Source organism: Symphodus melops (assembly GCF_947650265.1).
Source record: "Symphodus melops genome assembly, chromosome: 1".
Taxonomy (NCBI): domain Eukaryota; kingdom Metazoa; phylum Chordata; class Actinopteri; order Labriformes; family Labridae; genus Symphodus; species Symphodus melops.
In genome coordinates this window covers 52602733-52616608 of record NC_136691.1, presented here as the reverse complement: position 1 = coordinate 52616608, position 13876 = coordinate 52602733, and the positions used below count along the sequence as shown (strand labels likewise).

The 13876-nt window shown below is 40.8% G+C and overlaps 1 long non-coding RNA gene across 3 annotated transcripts; it reads left to right on the top strand.

Moving 5' to 3' along the window:
• Nucleotides 1–6340: 6340 nt before the first annotated feature.
• Nucleotides 6341–8471, top strand: LOC306833114. 3 transcript variants are annotated; one of them, XR_013780299.1, is made up of 5 exons: nt 6341–6502; nt 6941–7082; nt 7282–7835; nt 7979–8095; nt 8406–8471. It is a non-coding gene; the product is annotated as an uncharacterized lncRNA (long non-coding RNA). The 3 variants fall into 3 exon arrangements; XR_013780300.1 differs by lacking the exon at nt 6341–6502 and having other exon boundaries at nt 6513–7082; nt 7282–7365; nt 7708–7835; XR_013780301.1 differs by lacking the exon at nt 6341–6502 and having other exon boundaries at nt 6513–7082.
• The last annotated feature ends 5405 nt before the right edge of the window (nt 8472–13876 follow it).

Sequence of the window (13876 nt, the reverse complement as noted above, 5' to 3'; positions counted from 1 at the left end):
CCTCCTTCATCTTGTTTGTCTAATTCAAAGCACAGTCTGAGCACCGGGATCAGCTCGGCCAGAACCTCTCATCCTGAGTCTCCCTCTGTCCTGCAGTCAGTCCAGCTGACTGAGAACATCCTCTTCCATCATCATCATCACCTCAACACACATCTGTCTTATCACGTGATCTATCGTTAGACAACCACCAAATGACTCTGCTCGTGGAATTTATGTCACATCCTCCTCGGACACTTTCTAAATTTAATATAATAGAAAAAGGATTTTCGAAGAAGAAAGCGGTTCTGACATGGGAGCAGAAGTATGAGCACATTGCCCTCACTACTTGCTCTTTAGAACTGCATCCTCTGCGGCATTATCCTGCGATGAAAAACAGCACACATCTACATAATACATGCTGAAAGACCAAATCCACCCACCCGCTCCCAAAGAATTTCAGCTTCCTTCTATTTGCTCCGGCTTAAGGGACCAAGATGTTTTTTTGGAAAAGGTTTTAGTGCAAGTGAATTGGCACAATATGCACATGCACACACTCGCTCGCTCAGAGTGACGCACATGTGCGTAAGCTGAGACGCACAACGGGAAAATGAAACAGAAACCACACAACCTAATTTGAGAGTAAATCCTGCCACTGGGAGAAGTGATGTGTCAGTGCGACTCAGATCTGTTTAACACTTATCCTCCATCCCTCTCTCTCTCTCTCTCTCTCTCTCGTCTCTTCTTCTTCTTCTCTCTTTCACTCTGTGTCAGCCTCTTCCATCTCAAACTGTCTCTTCCTCTCTGTCTCGAGTTTCAACTAATCTGACTTCTTTCTTTAGCAACATTTTCTATTACTGTCTCTCTCTTTGCTTTGAGTTATTCCCCGAACAGACACGTGCATTTTCCCTTTTTTTCCGTCTCTCCCCCTTCTTCTGTCTTCTCCCATCTCTCAGTCTCGTCCCCCCAGCAGTGCTGCTCTGATGAAGCACTAATAGCTCCTTTATTAATTTTTTAAGAAGCGAGAAAGAGCAGGACGGTCATTAAACGGGTGCGCAACTTCAGACACAGTCGTGTTTTAGCTGATCATACAAAAATAGACACTCTGCAGAAAGCATCCGTATCATCAGTAAGCAGGAGACAGATGACATCAGGATTTAGAAACAGTCCGTTATAACCAAATAGTCTAATTCTTCCAGAGTGGGTGACAATGTGAAAACATGGAGACAGAAAAAAAGACCATTGTGCTCCAAGTGAAACGTTTGCGTCCTGATTTGGTCTCCCTGTTTAAAAGGTTGCTGAAAAACCCAAATCTGTTTAAATCTTTTATGAAGCAAAGGCAGAGTTATCTTCCCTTGTTCCTTCTGACTTTCCCTCTATTCCAGGAAAACTCAAAAACAGCTGCCCGTAGAAAGTGAAGTGGATCTCACAATTCACTCATTTTGAGGTTTTTAAACTTTGCTGTTTGTTTGATGCAATTACGTTTCATTGATTGTGTTTATTGTATTCTTGTCATCCTCCCTGAGGTGGTAGTTAGGTGATGAGTGTGTATATCAATTAATCAATCAATCAATATTTATGTCTATAGCACATTTAAAACAACCTTGGAGCTGTACAAACAGAAATCACACTGTATTTTTTTTCTGTTTCTCCTTTGATAAATGTCATAATGTGTTTCAAACTTTCAAAAGGTGATGGCTGAAGTACACCGGTAGACTTGACAACCATTATGTCACTGACTCCACCAGAAGTTAAGATTTGTGTTTAGCTGCTGTTTTATCATAACATAAGAATTATTATTATCGTCGTAAGAATCGTGTGACAAGGTTATGCAGTGTACTCTTTATATATGAAATAAAGAGCGCATATTAGGTATTGTGTTCAACATGTTGCATCTTTTTTAAGAAAAAGAGGAGGGCTCAAATTGTCTGATTGTTGCTTTCAGAGGTAATGGTTAGTAAGTGTAAAATAAAAATTGGAAATAGTTGCTTAACATTAAGATGGACCAAGTTCTTGCTAACCATTATGGGTCCTCCAAATGCGACTGAGCTGCAGAAAGCTGTCCCCTTTGTCCCCCTTTGCTCCAATTGATATGAGGGGAGTTGACACTAGTTGAAGGTAGCCACATTTGACTGCATCATGCTGCTCAGAAAGTGTGGCCATTTTACATAATGCTCCATCCAACAAGTATAATGTACCAAGCTAAATAAAGCTTTGCATGTTCATGTTAAAAAAATATTGTGCTTATTCAAATTTAAATGTCTTTTCTTTTTTAACAGGACATGTTTGTCTGGTTGTTTAGCTCATGCTAACAACACAGTTAGCTTACAACAGACCAACTTAAGTTTCTAGAAAATACCCAATGAGCCCCTGGATGATGTTAGCTTCCAATAAATCTACAAACACAAGTATGGAGAAGCAGTTTAACACAACAAGACATTCTGTCTTTGAACTCCTGGAGGATTGTGGGAACTGTAGGAAAATGACGGCCCAGGAGCTGAGCCTTCCTGTCCTCAGTGAGTCTCTGCTCAGTGAGCAGCAGAAGCTGAGACAGGTGTTGGACTTGGCGCACACTTTTCTCAGCGGAGGGTCAGAAGTTCATCATGAGTCTGTGAGTTTGAAATTGGCTGTTGAAGAGAGGAAAAGATGAGCTTCAGCTAAATACTACCCTCGTGTTTTCTGTAGTGCAGTTGGTAATACCGCTTATGGAGGAAGAGGAGGAGAAGAAGAAGGTATGGAGAAAGTCTGGAAACTTTAATCAAATAAACATCTTGGTTCATACACACAACACTCTTGTTTTGATGATCCCCTCACACCATTTTCTTTTTCCCTGTTGAAAGATGAGGCTACTTGGCGAGACAAAATGCAAACTATGGAGCTCCTGGACGCCACCAACATACAAACTCTGAGGCAGGAAAACAGCAGAAATCTTTCATCCAATGATACAAAGTGTTTGATGAAAGAACCCACATTGAACATCGACAACGGTTTCAAGATGTCCAATCTAAACTCTAAAACAGACGCAAGAAGAGAAAAAACAACACGCAAGGCTGAGCTGAGTAAAGTCGAGTGCGAGAGGGAGGAGGGGACAAAGAAGAAAGTTGTTAAGGAGAGAACAGCGGATGTGAGGATGGTTAAAAAGAGGTCAGGAACAAACAAGGAACACAAATTTAGCTTAGCTTTTGCAAAGAGAAACATGGGTGAAAATGAGTTTGAGAAGACACAGGCACGTGTGGAAAAGCCTTCAAGCTGCAGTCGTTTGAAAATACCTCAGACTCTGACTGTCTGTGAGCTGTATCAGCTCTGTGTGGATCAGCTGCACCACCTCAGAGTAAGATAGAGAAAAGGAACAGAACCAGGACGTCTCGTAGAGTCACCTGCAAGAGAGGGAATGACATCTGAACATACCACTGCAAATCCTGAGGCTCTAAAACGTCTCAATGAAGCCAGAACCAAAGGAGTTAAAAACACAAAAAAAGAGGAGTTCATACGTTATAAATACATCTCAACTCAATAAAAAGAAGGCAGCACTTTATGAGCATTTAAAGACATTTCTTCGTTTAAGGGGGCGTGAAAGTAAAAAAGGTATAAAGAGTAAGTAGGGTTGCATGATTACAGATAAAAAACACAATTTCTGTTGTCGCATCTTGATGTGAATGCGATGTTGTCTCTTTTTGGTTCACCTCTGTCTCTATCTGTGTTCAGCTTTGTTGCCGAAGGACGGGGGACTGAATGTGTGTGGACAAAATAAAGGTGGTGTCAGAGAGCCTCAGAAAAAAAGCTGAGGGTCGAGGAGCCTCACTGAGACTCGGTGAAAAATCAAGAGCCTCTCTGTTTTCTTCAACCAAATATGAAGTATTGAAAAGGTAAAAAAAAAAAAAAAGAAAGGTTTGGATATCAGCAAATTATTTTGTATTTGCTGCTGTACATAACGCCTCCTCTTAACTCAAGTTTCTCTTGCTGCTTCCTTGGCAGCGTGTGAATGTGTATGATTGGGATCAGTTACTTCTGGTGGTCACTTTACAAAGCCTCTGCCATCAGTGTGTGAATGTGTATGTCTGACCTGCCGTGTAAAAGTGCTTTGAGGACTAGAAAAGGGCTAAACAAGCTCAAGTCCATTTACCGTTTTTTTTTTTTAAATATATGTTCCAAATATGTTTACAAAATATTAGAAAAAACAAAAAAGTATGTACCCACTTTAAAGGTCGGAATAGTTTTTATTTTAGCTGAATCTGTATCTGATGAACTGCAGACGTCGTCACAAGTGAAAGGAGACTCAGACAGACACACACCAGAGGACCGAGGGAAGGCTACTTCAGCCTGCAAACAGAGACACACTTTGATGACCGTAGAGCATCATCTCCAGCTGTGCGTGTGTTCAGCAACAAATAAAAAACACGATTACTCCTCAACTGGTCATATGAACGGCTTCTTTTAGACGGGGTCATCTTTTGTGGTGACAAACAACAACTTGCTTCATTTCTTTTTAAGGAAAGATAGTCTGAAATCAATTTCACACTTTTTCTGACATCGTTCATCCTCCAGTCAGAAGACTAAAGGGGGATTTTCTCCTTCATGTTTGAAAGAGTTCAGTGTCTGTTTTTGTCTTAGTACTGATGTAAGACGGCACAGCTTCTTCATGCAAACTCATCAGCTGCATGAAACAAGTCGTCACTGGTTTCACTCTTCATTTTGAGGTTTATGTTGGAAAATGCTTTAGTTATGTCCAGTATGGTTGCATTAGGGCTAATAAATCTACCCGTCCTGTTACAAGTCGAGCCAATCTAAAAATATTTGTGTGATGTAATAATAAGTTTCAGTTTCTTTCCATTTACCGTAAAAAAATAAATAAATAATAAAATCAAATATCAGCACATCCGAGTTTTTTGTTTTTTATAAATTAAAGCTTTATTATTGGGTGTTTTGGACAGATCAGTTGATGGAGTCAGAAATTGGGGAGTGAGAGAGAGTGGGGAACTACATGAAAGGAGCCACAGTTTGGATTGAATGACGAGTAAAAGGTTTTAAGCGGTCAAAAAGCTCTTAACACTACAGCTGTTGCTGGAGCCTTTTGATCTTGACTGTTTTTGTTCTTAAAAATCTTATTGTATCAGTATTAAAGAGTGGGGTTTTTGCTTCACAGGTCCACAGGAGTGTGAGAAAAGTCTATGACTACATCATTGTTAATACATAAAAGAAGATCATAGTTCCCAGCGGCTGTAAAAGACGAGTATCTGTTGTGTCTGACAGTGATAATGAGTTGGACGTTCTGTTGATGGTTGTCGTCGTTTTTCTATTTGTCAGCCAGCAGGTGTCGTCGTCAGTGAGCGCTGGTTGTGTCTGCCTGATGAGGTGTGGCTGTCTGTCCTGTCTCCGCTGCCTCTCACAGATCTGCGCAGGGCGATGCAGATCTGCAGGCGTCTGCACACGCTGGCTGCAGATCACACCTTCTGTGAGTCGCCATTGCACGAGGAATCGTGTTCATTTATGGGAAAGAGTAGTGTCCCTTGTTAACGTCGGGGCTGTTTGTTTCAAATGTGTCATTCGCCTTAAAAAGGATATTAAAGAATAACAATCTGAATTGTAACTCACATTTCATTACAGGTTAGCTCCATGTATTTTACACTGAGGTTAAAAACACAGCCTGCAACAACAGAAATCGTACACTCAGGAGAATAGTTAGGTTTTGAGTTCTTCTTTAAAAGTGGGGAAAGTAGTTTGTTCCAGGCGAAACTAAAGGCCGCCCTCTCTGAACTTTGATTGTGTGTACTTCTAAAAGATGTCCACCTGATGACCTGAGGGGCCAGGTCAGGTTGTGGTCCGTGAGCAGGTCAGAATTGTACTCACAGGCTGAACTATTGAGATCTTTATGGACTAATAAAAGTAGATAAATATAAGTGTCATTAGCTGTCTGAAAAATGTTGTGTGATAAAAAGGAAAAAATGTCCGTCTGTGATCTGCTGAAGGAGAGATTTATCGTTGCCTCAGTGAAATCGTTTTTGGATTGTTGTGCAACTCGAGTTCAGGACAATTATAGATGTATTCAGTGACATTCCTTCACATTCACCTCTGATTGCATAAGTGGAATGTGCTGAAGTTTTCCAGGAAGGATTTCCAAAATGTGTGTGCGTGTGTGTGTGTGTGTGTGTGTGTGTGTGTGTGTGTGTGTGTGTGTTAGCACATGGTGCATTCTCATGATGTAAGTGGTTCAAGAGAGGTGGTGTACTGGACCACTCCCTGGACAAACACACCGTGAGATAACCCCGAGCTGCACCATCACATGCTCTCTACCTGCACACACATTGTACAGTAGGTCACTGACTCACCTCAGCAGCTCCACATACTAACAATAAACCTTTTTTTTTCTCACTTTTTCCTTGTGAAGGGAGAGATGTGAGAATGGAAAACTCCACCCTGACAGAGTGTTGGTTCGTCTGCGTGGACGACTCTTTACAGCTGCGGTGGACCCTCACTCTCCTCCTGGGGGTTGCCGAAGTTTTTCACCCTGTGCAGAAATTCTCTGGAGGTAAAACAGGGAATCCAAATTCCTGTTATTAAATAAAAGCAGTATTGGTTGGAATTTTCCTTCACATGATTTTAGAGTGGCGCCCTCAGGCTGCAGGATTAATCAATTAGCCACTGTGGAGTCTATTCAGAGAATCATCTTCTGTTGATTTGTCAGTGATCTGGATTTTTTTATTCTTCTATTAACGCTGTGAATGAGATGAGCCCCACACCTTGAATCCATGTACCGGCTGTCAGTGATGACAAAACAAATAAGAGTTCATGAAGTGTCTTTGAAGCAGCACAACACAACTGAACACCTTCCCGCAAGTTCACTGATAAAATATCTTAACAGTAAAAAACTGTCTGTCAGTGTCTTTAAGAATCTGTGTCACTTTTTATCAGCTGATGTCACATGAATAGTCTGCTTTTATATTAACTTCTTCTTTGTCAACCACAGGAACTCCAGGTCACAAGTTGCACAGGTCCTGGTTTCCATGGTGACCGGATGCTTCCTTTGATTGGCCAACTGTGTGATCGTGTCACCAGTGTGGATGTGAGCTGGAGTGGAGCGACAGACACAGGAGTGAAAGCTGTCCAGGGTCAGCATTTATTTTTGTTATGGTATTTTGTACATTTAAATATGTTAAATGTTAAAAACATAAAGTCTGTGTTATATTTTCAAAACGCTTTGCAGATACATTCAGACAGTCAGTCATAAATAACACTGAACCAGCACAAAAAGAAAAGCAACAGGAGGCTGAATGAATGTCCTCACTCACTGATTTACGTTTCCTGCAGGTTGACACTCAAATCTGTTGTCCTGAACGGCTGTCAGCTCACTGATGACCCACTAACCCGACTCACAACGAGGCACATAGAAAGGTCAGTTTGAGTCCATTTTAATGTTTCTGTGTACTCTGAAAATATAAAGCTGCTATAGCTTGTGTAAACACGATGCAGTAGGGACCTATCACTTCAGCCACCTTGTCCCTGAACACACTGATGGGTTTTGGTTGTGTTGCATTGGGCTTTTAATTGTCTCGGTATTCCTCCTGGCCTCCGCCTTCATACTGGGACAAGGACAGGCATCAGATTAAATGGCTTAAAGTGCATATAAACATTCTGATTGTTACTGATGTTTGTGCTGTTGATTTGATCTTCATCTCTTTGAATTATCCCGTCGTCGTGGTCATGTTTCGTTTTCCAACATTTCTGCCTTCACAGGTTTCTGATGCCGCCGTGGACTCTTTGCTTCAGAGCTGTGTCAAACTTCAGAGTCTGACTCTGAGCTCCTGTCCTGCAGTCACAGACCTGACACTACACAGCCTCAGCAAACACACACCTTGTATCAGGTACAAGCACACACCAACTTGAGACACAATATTTAAAATGGACTGTCATCAACCCGAGAACCCTGACTCAGGTTCCAGGTCAAACAGTGTGATATCCTTATGGTTCCAGTGTGTGTTGAAGTTGTTGTATGTGTGTGGATCAGACACCTGGATGTGAGCGGCTGTAAGGCAGTAACAGATGCAGGTGTTAAGTCTCAGGCTCTGGGATGAAGACGACTTCAGCAGCTGGATCTCAGCTCCACCTGCACAGGAAACAGAGGGTACAACACAAAAACAGAGCTGACTGTCTCACTGGGTTTTTGCCTTTGCAGTGCAGTTACTTTGCAGTTACTTTTGGGTAATAAGTACTGTAACAAAAATCTTTTTCATAAGTTGAACCTTGTGCAGTTTTGTAGCCAGTAGTGGGAGACTAAAGCACTATTACACCAATCGTGATTTAAAAAAAATAAACACGAGAAGTCGAGTTTATCGGCGCCCCGTTGTCAATTTGTTTGTCTACAAATCCCAAGATTTGAACTGTCAAAACCAATAAATAAAATGCTGATTTGCAGATGTATATTTGTGTTTCAGGGTTACTCTCCTGGCCAATTACTGCAGCAGTCACCTTCAAATAGTCAAACTGAGTTTCTGTCGCATCAGCGTGGAGAGCATACTGAAGCTCTGCAGACACTGCAAGAGGTAAATAAGACAACTATTCATCACAACAGCTGATTTATGACCATGACGACTCGTCAGAAACTTTTTGCACTTTAAAATAAACTGCTCTTATAAACATCGTTTATCTAAATTTATACTGATTTCAATTCTAAATGTTTGTTATTCGGGACTCTAACAAAATGAGAAATCTGATTGGATATAAGAGACGTGTACTATTTTTACAGTTTATCAACATTACAGCTTGTACCTCTAAATCCCAACACAGAATCATAGTACATGAAGTTTCATGATAAGTTCATGAAACGACACATGAACCTACCAGCTTCTAAATCAGTCGTACACGTCTGGTCTAAATCAGCCTGCAGCTGAATCACAGCTTTGCTGACACTAAAAAAGCGCCATCTTGACCTTAAGTGTGATATTGTTTGAATCAATTATTTTGCTATATTACTTTATTTTACTTTGGTGTTTATAGAATATATCATGCTCATCATTGTGTATGTGTTTTCATGTCATTGCTCTTTTACTTACTCGTCTTTGAGCATTATTTGTTAGTCTTATCCCTTACTACTTTATGTGCATTTACATCTTTTTGATGTCAAGACATGTCTATGGTGCTTTTTTGAATAGATAATACAAATTAATTTTCTGCACGGATGAATCTGTCTATTCAGCATATCTATATTTAAGAGGATGCTTCTATGAAACATGAAAAGTTAGCATGAAATTCAGTGGAGCTTTGATACAAGCATTCCCAGTCCTGCAACAATCAGGCGCCACCTCCACATGATGACGAACACAGTGGGAGAAAAGCAACTAAAGCCTCCATGGGAAACAATGAACATCTGTTCAGCGAGGCTTCCTGCAAGAGATCAGCTGTTGCCTGTGTAATTACAACAGTGATCTGAATTTAAGATTTTAAAAAAGAGCTTAACTATCTCTAATATGCAGCACACTGTGAATTTTTTACTATTTATCAGTAGCTTATTTACTTACAAAGATGCCCAGTTTTTTTTTTTCACGTGTTTTTTCTGTCTGAAGGTTAAAGGTGCTTCATCTCTACGGCTGTGCTCGTCTCCCCGCTGCAGAGGACATCAGGAAAGTGAACACTGCTCTTACAGTTTACTCTCTGCACTGACTCTCAAATAAACATCTGCACACAGCTGGACTTTTGGAAATGATGAATGGTAAACGGACTTGAACCTTTATGGTACTTTATTAGTCATCTGATCACTTTTACACCACATGTTCCACCTGCACATTCACACATTGATGACAGAGGCTGCTGTGAAAAGTGTCCATCATGAACTAAGCCTATTTAAACACACACGCCACAGACAACACATCGGGAGCAACTCAAGGTTAAGTTTCTTGCCAGAGGACATGAAACATGAGTCCGCCCAGTCCCAGTATGGGACCGAGACAAGACCGAGTAAAAACGATTTCGATTCTGAGACGAAGCAGTGACCTTTAAAAAGTCATCGCTCATTTTAACTAACAGTGGATAAACCTGACAAGGAAAAAAAGTTGTCACTGACACTTCCTGACATGTTTAAAGACAATTAAAAAATATATATATTATATGAGTTTTTGTGTTTGTAGATAAACAAAAAAGGTTCTCTGACTATTGAACACGTGTTTGTTTCTTGTTTTGATCACGCTCATTCATGTGTCATATGTTCATAATCCCCCAGGGGGAAACGTGGTACTCTGAGGAGATACTTGTGCATTAGCATAGAGAGCATTGCTATTGTTGTCGTATAGTGCAACTTAGATCTTTGCACTTCAGACACAAACTCTGATCTGTTAGGGTCAGCTGTGCAGGTGAACCTGAAATGCATTCAGACTGGCTATGTGGTAACTCCAGAGACAATAGGGTGATGATTGATGAAGATAATGCAACCCCATTATTCTGACGATGATTTATCCGTCTCTATAGATTTCTGCTGTCAGCAGCTGCAGACTTTGATCTTAAGGGCTCATCATGTATGTTATTCCCTGAACATGCTTTGGTGAAAATGCTTTTAGTGCGTTTTCACCGCCAAAACGTGCCCTATTCGGTAGACGGCGTTTAAGCCGGATGCCAACAGAGCGTAATAGCGTCACAACATAGCAACTAACAGCTAACGGTTACCCCGCTAATAAATTCAACAAAGGAGAAAAACACGACAGGCTGTGTGCCGCGAGGAGAAACACAGACGAATAAACAATCGACAGTGTGTTTAAACACAGAGGGGTTGTGTTTGCCGCTGTCACACGGGAAGAGATTATCCTTTTGACCAATCAACTGACTGCAGTGTTTAGCTTCACCATTTAGGCTCGGATCGATATTCTTGGAACCCCAACAGAAGGGTTCCAAAAAGTAGGACAGTACGGGTCTTTAATTTGTGGATCTTTCCCGGCTTTAGTCGATGGAAACGCTGCAAAATGTGTGCTGTACTGAGACGAACCGGACTGAACCGTTTGGTGGAAACGGGGCTTAATATGATTCGATGATTGATGTGACATTTATTCATTTGCTGTCTTTGTTCTGAACTTATATACTTGTGTCTTTTCCAGGACGAGATTTTTTATCTCAAAGAGAATAGTTGCCAGGTAAAATAAAATATAAAAGCAGGCTGATACGTAAGTGATCAATACGGCTGTGACAACAAACAGATATCAAAGCATGTTGCAAATGCAGAGCCTAATGTAGAACCTCTGAAGAGAGATGACTTTGTAACCCTTAGCCACCTTCCACCACTCCCCTTTCCACTGTTTTAGGCTCGCCTGCAGGGAGTCTTCCACTTTCATTTTCTGTCACGGCTCTAACAACATTTGTCACAGCATCTTGAGGGGCCTGAAGGTGTTTGTCAGGAGTTGAAAGGACTTAGAATTGGAGAGGAGGAGGGAGTTTATATAAGAGAGGTAGCAAAAGCATCAAGATGTATCTCGGAGCAGCAGTCTTTCCTCCTCCAGTGATTGGATTTTTTCAAACATGGAGCAAACATTTCAATGCTCCCACCTGGCAACTACTTTTTAACCTTTTCTGATTCTCACCTTGGAGGAAATAATGTTAAATTCAACTCCAGCAGGTTCTACATTATAAAGTATTTTTCTGGCAACCTACTGTAACCCTCTTTCCACCAAAGCAAGGTCGACAAAGACATTGAAAACAGAAAATGGCATCAAGAAGGGGAATGAGTGAGGAGGAGCGACAGCGTCTGACTTCCCTATTTCACGCCTACGATGTGGATAATTCAGGTCAGATTGAAAAAAACGAGTTCTTTACTATCTGTCAGGAGCTCTGTGTTCCTTCCCGGGAGGCAGAGGGAATATTCAAGCGCCTGGACGTGGACAACGACGGCACCGTGACCTTAGAGGAGTTCATTAGCGGATTCAGAGAGCAGCACAAGGAGGAAGAGGAGGGCCCTCAAAATGAGGATAAGAACTCCTCGAGCAGTGACGAAGAGTGTCCAAACAATCTTATATGCAGGTGAGAGATCGAAACATGAGCACATTCAGAAATGATACTGTGCATGGAGTCATTACTTCTGACAGAAATGGCATGAAGGGCCTGGTGCTGATCATGAGACTTAAAGAAAGTTCATAAACCTCCTGAAAAGAGTCCAACATAATGCTTGAACAAGAACTTCCATTTCCCCGCTGTGTTTAAATACATAGTCAAAGTCAATCAAAAGGAATATTTAAAACTTTTAAAATCCTTTTTTACTGAAGTCACGGTTTATTAGTTCAAGATCCAAGACAGCTTCTTTTCTTTTATGAAACGTTGTATTGAAAGCAGGGTTGGTAATTTTCTCCAGATACACTTTTCAAGATTTGGGTTGAAATTATCTTCAGGTCCTGATGGAAATGAATAATTCATGTGCTCTAAAAAATTAACAAAGAAAATCCGTCATCTGTAGCAGCTGTAAGCCTTTAAAAACTTCGACCAATGTCTGCAAAGAGGTACCAATCTGATGAGCCAATCACAGCCTCCCTGACTCCCTGCTCGTTCACGACCCCTTGCGTTCACGAGCCCACACTCAAAGGGCGTCACAGATGACAGAGTTAAATTACCACTGAATGAGACATGAGGTGACATAGTTTCTACACAATGCAAGCATTGAGCTGAGGTCCACATCTGGAGCAACGACCCTCGTGCACACAAATGAGGGGCGTGGCTTTTGAGGAACCAGGGGGGGGGGGGGGGGGGGGGGGTGTAGACAGAGCACTGAGGGAATGCTACTTTCATTATCATGCTAGTTTTCCAGAATTACCAACCCTGCCTAATTGATGTCACTGAATTATATGTTGCTATGGAAACTTGTCCAACACCAAGCTGGCAGTAGGGATGTAAATACTCATTTTTAAAAATGATTGTTTCGTTTGTATTTAGACACGAGTTAAAGTCAATAAACAACACTCTTTTATTTACGGTACCTACAATTAAGTGCTTTCTTTTTTTTTTAAATGGATACTGATAAAATCTTAAAAAAGATCTTCTTGAAACGTTTGCGTTAAATAAAATATTATAACAGCACAACTGGGGACAATCTCTTGAAACGAACAGAAGAGCAGCCTTTATTTCTGGGCTTGAAACAGAGAACGCTTCCGACAGACACTAAAGTTTCTCAACTTTATGTCACCAAATAAAAAGTTTTCATTCATGCTCTTGTTGGGTCATAATAACAAACCTTTCAATCACCCGTCCAAATCCTTCAAACACTCATGTATTCAAAGGGAACCTGCAGCATGTATTATGTTTTAGGCGTCTCAAGCTTCATCATGTTAATTGTGAATTCTCAACCTTAAAGTCTCCCCTCACGTTTGTACGCCTCTTTTCAGCTGCTGACGAGAAGGCAGCAGCAGATCGTGCCCTCTGAGGTGTTTGCTCATTACATTCAGCGTGGTGGCAGCAGACGTGATCGTGTATTGGTAGTTTGTGACTGTTAAATACAACTTTAAAGGCAAAATTAACTTTATTCAATTGAATTAAGTTTGTTTAATTTCATATCCTGACGTTGATGAAGTCATTTACCTTTTGTTAAAGTTTCTCATTGTATGCTCTTCTCAGAGTCTTACATGAAGAGATGTAGAGAAGACTCACAATGTCAAATAGATCATTGAAATCAATAGTTTTTCTTTTTCTTGTTGATTTAAAGTTAAGGTTTAAATTTAGTAAAATAACTTTAAAATGGTTTTGACTTTTTTTTCAATCAGTTTAAAGTTTTGCACAACCCTTTTTTTTTTTTAATCATCGTAGAGCCAAACTAACTCTAACCTCTTTCAGGCCCCTGGGCCACCGAGAGGGTTAGTCTGGCCCTGCTGCCTCTCCTGTATTACTTAATCTAACAGAATGAAGAACTTAAATAAATAAAAGACTGTGATAAGTAGTTCTGCTT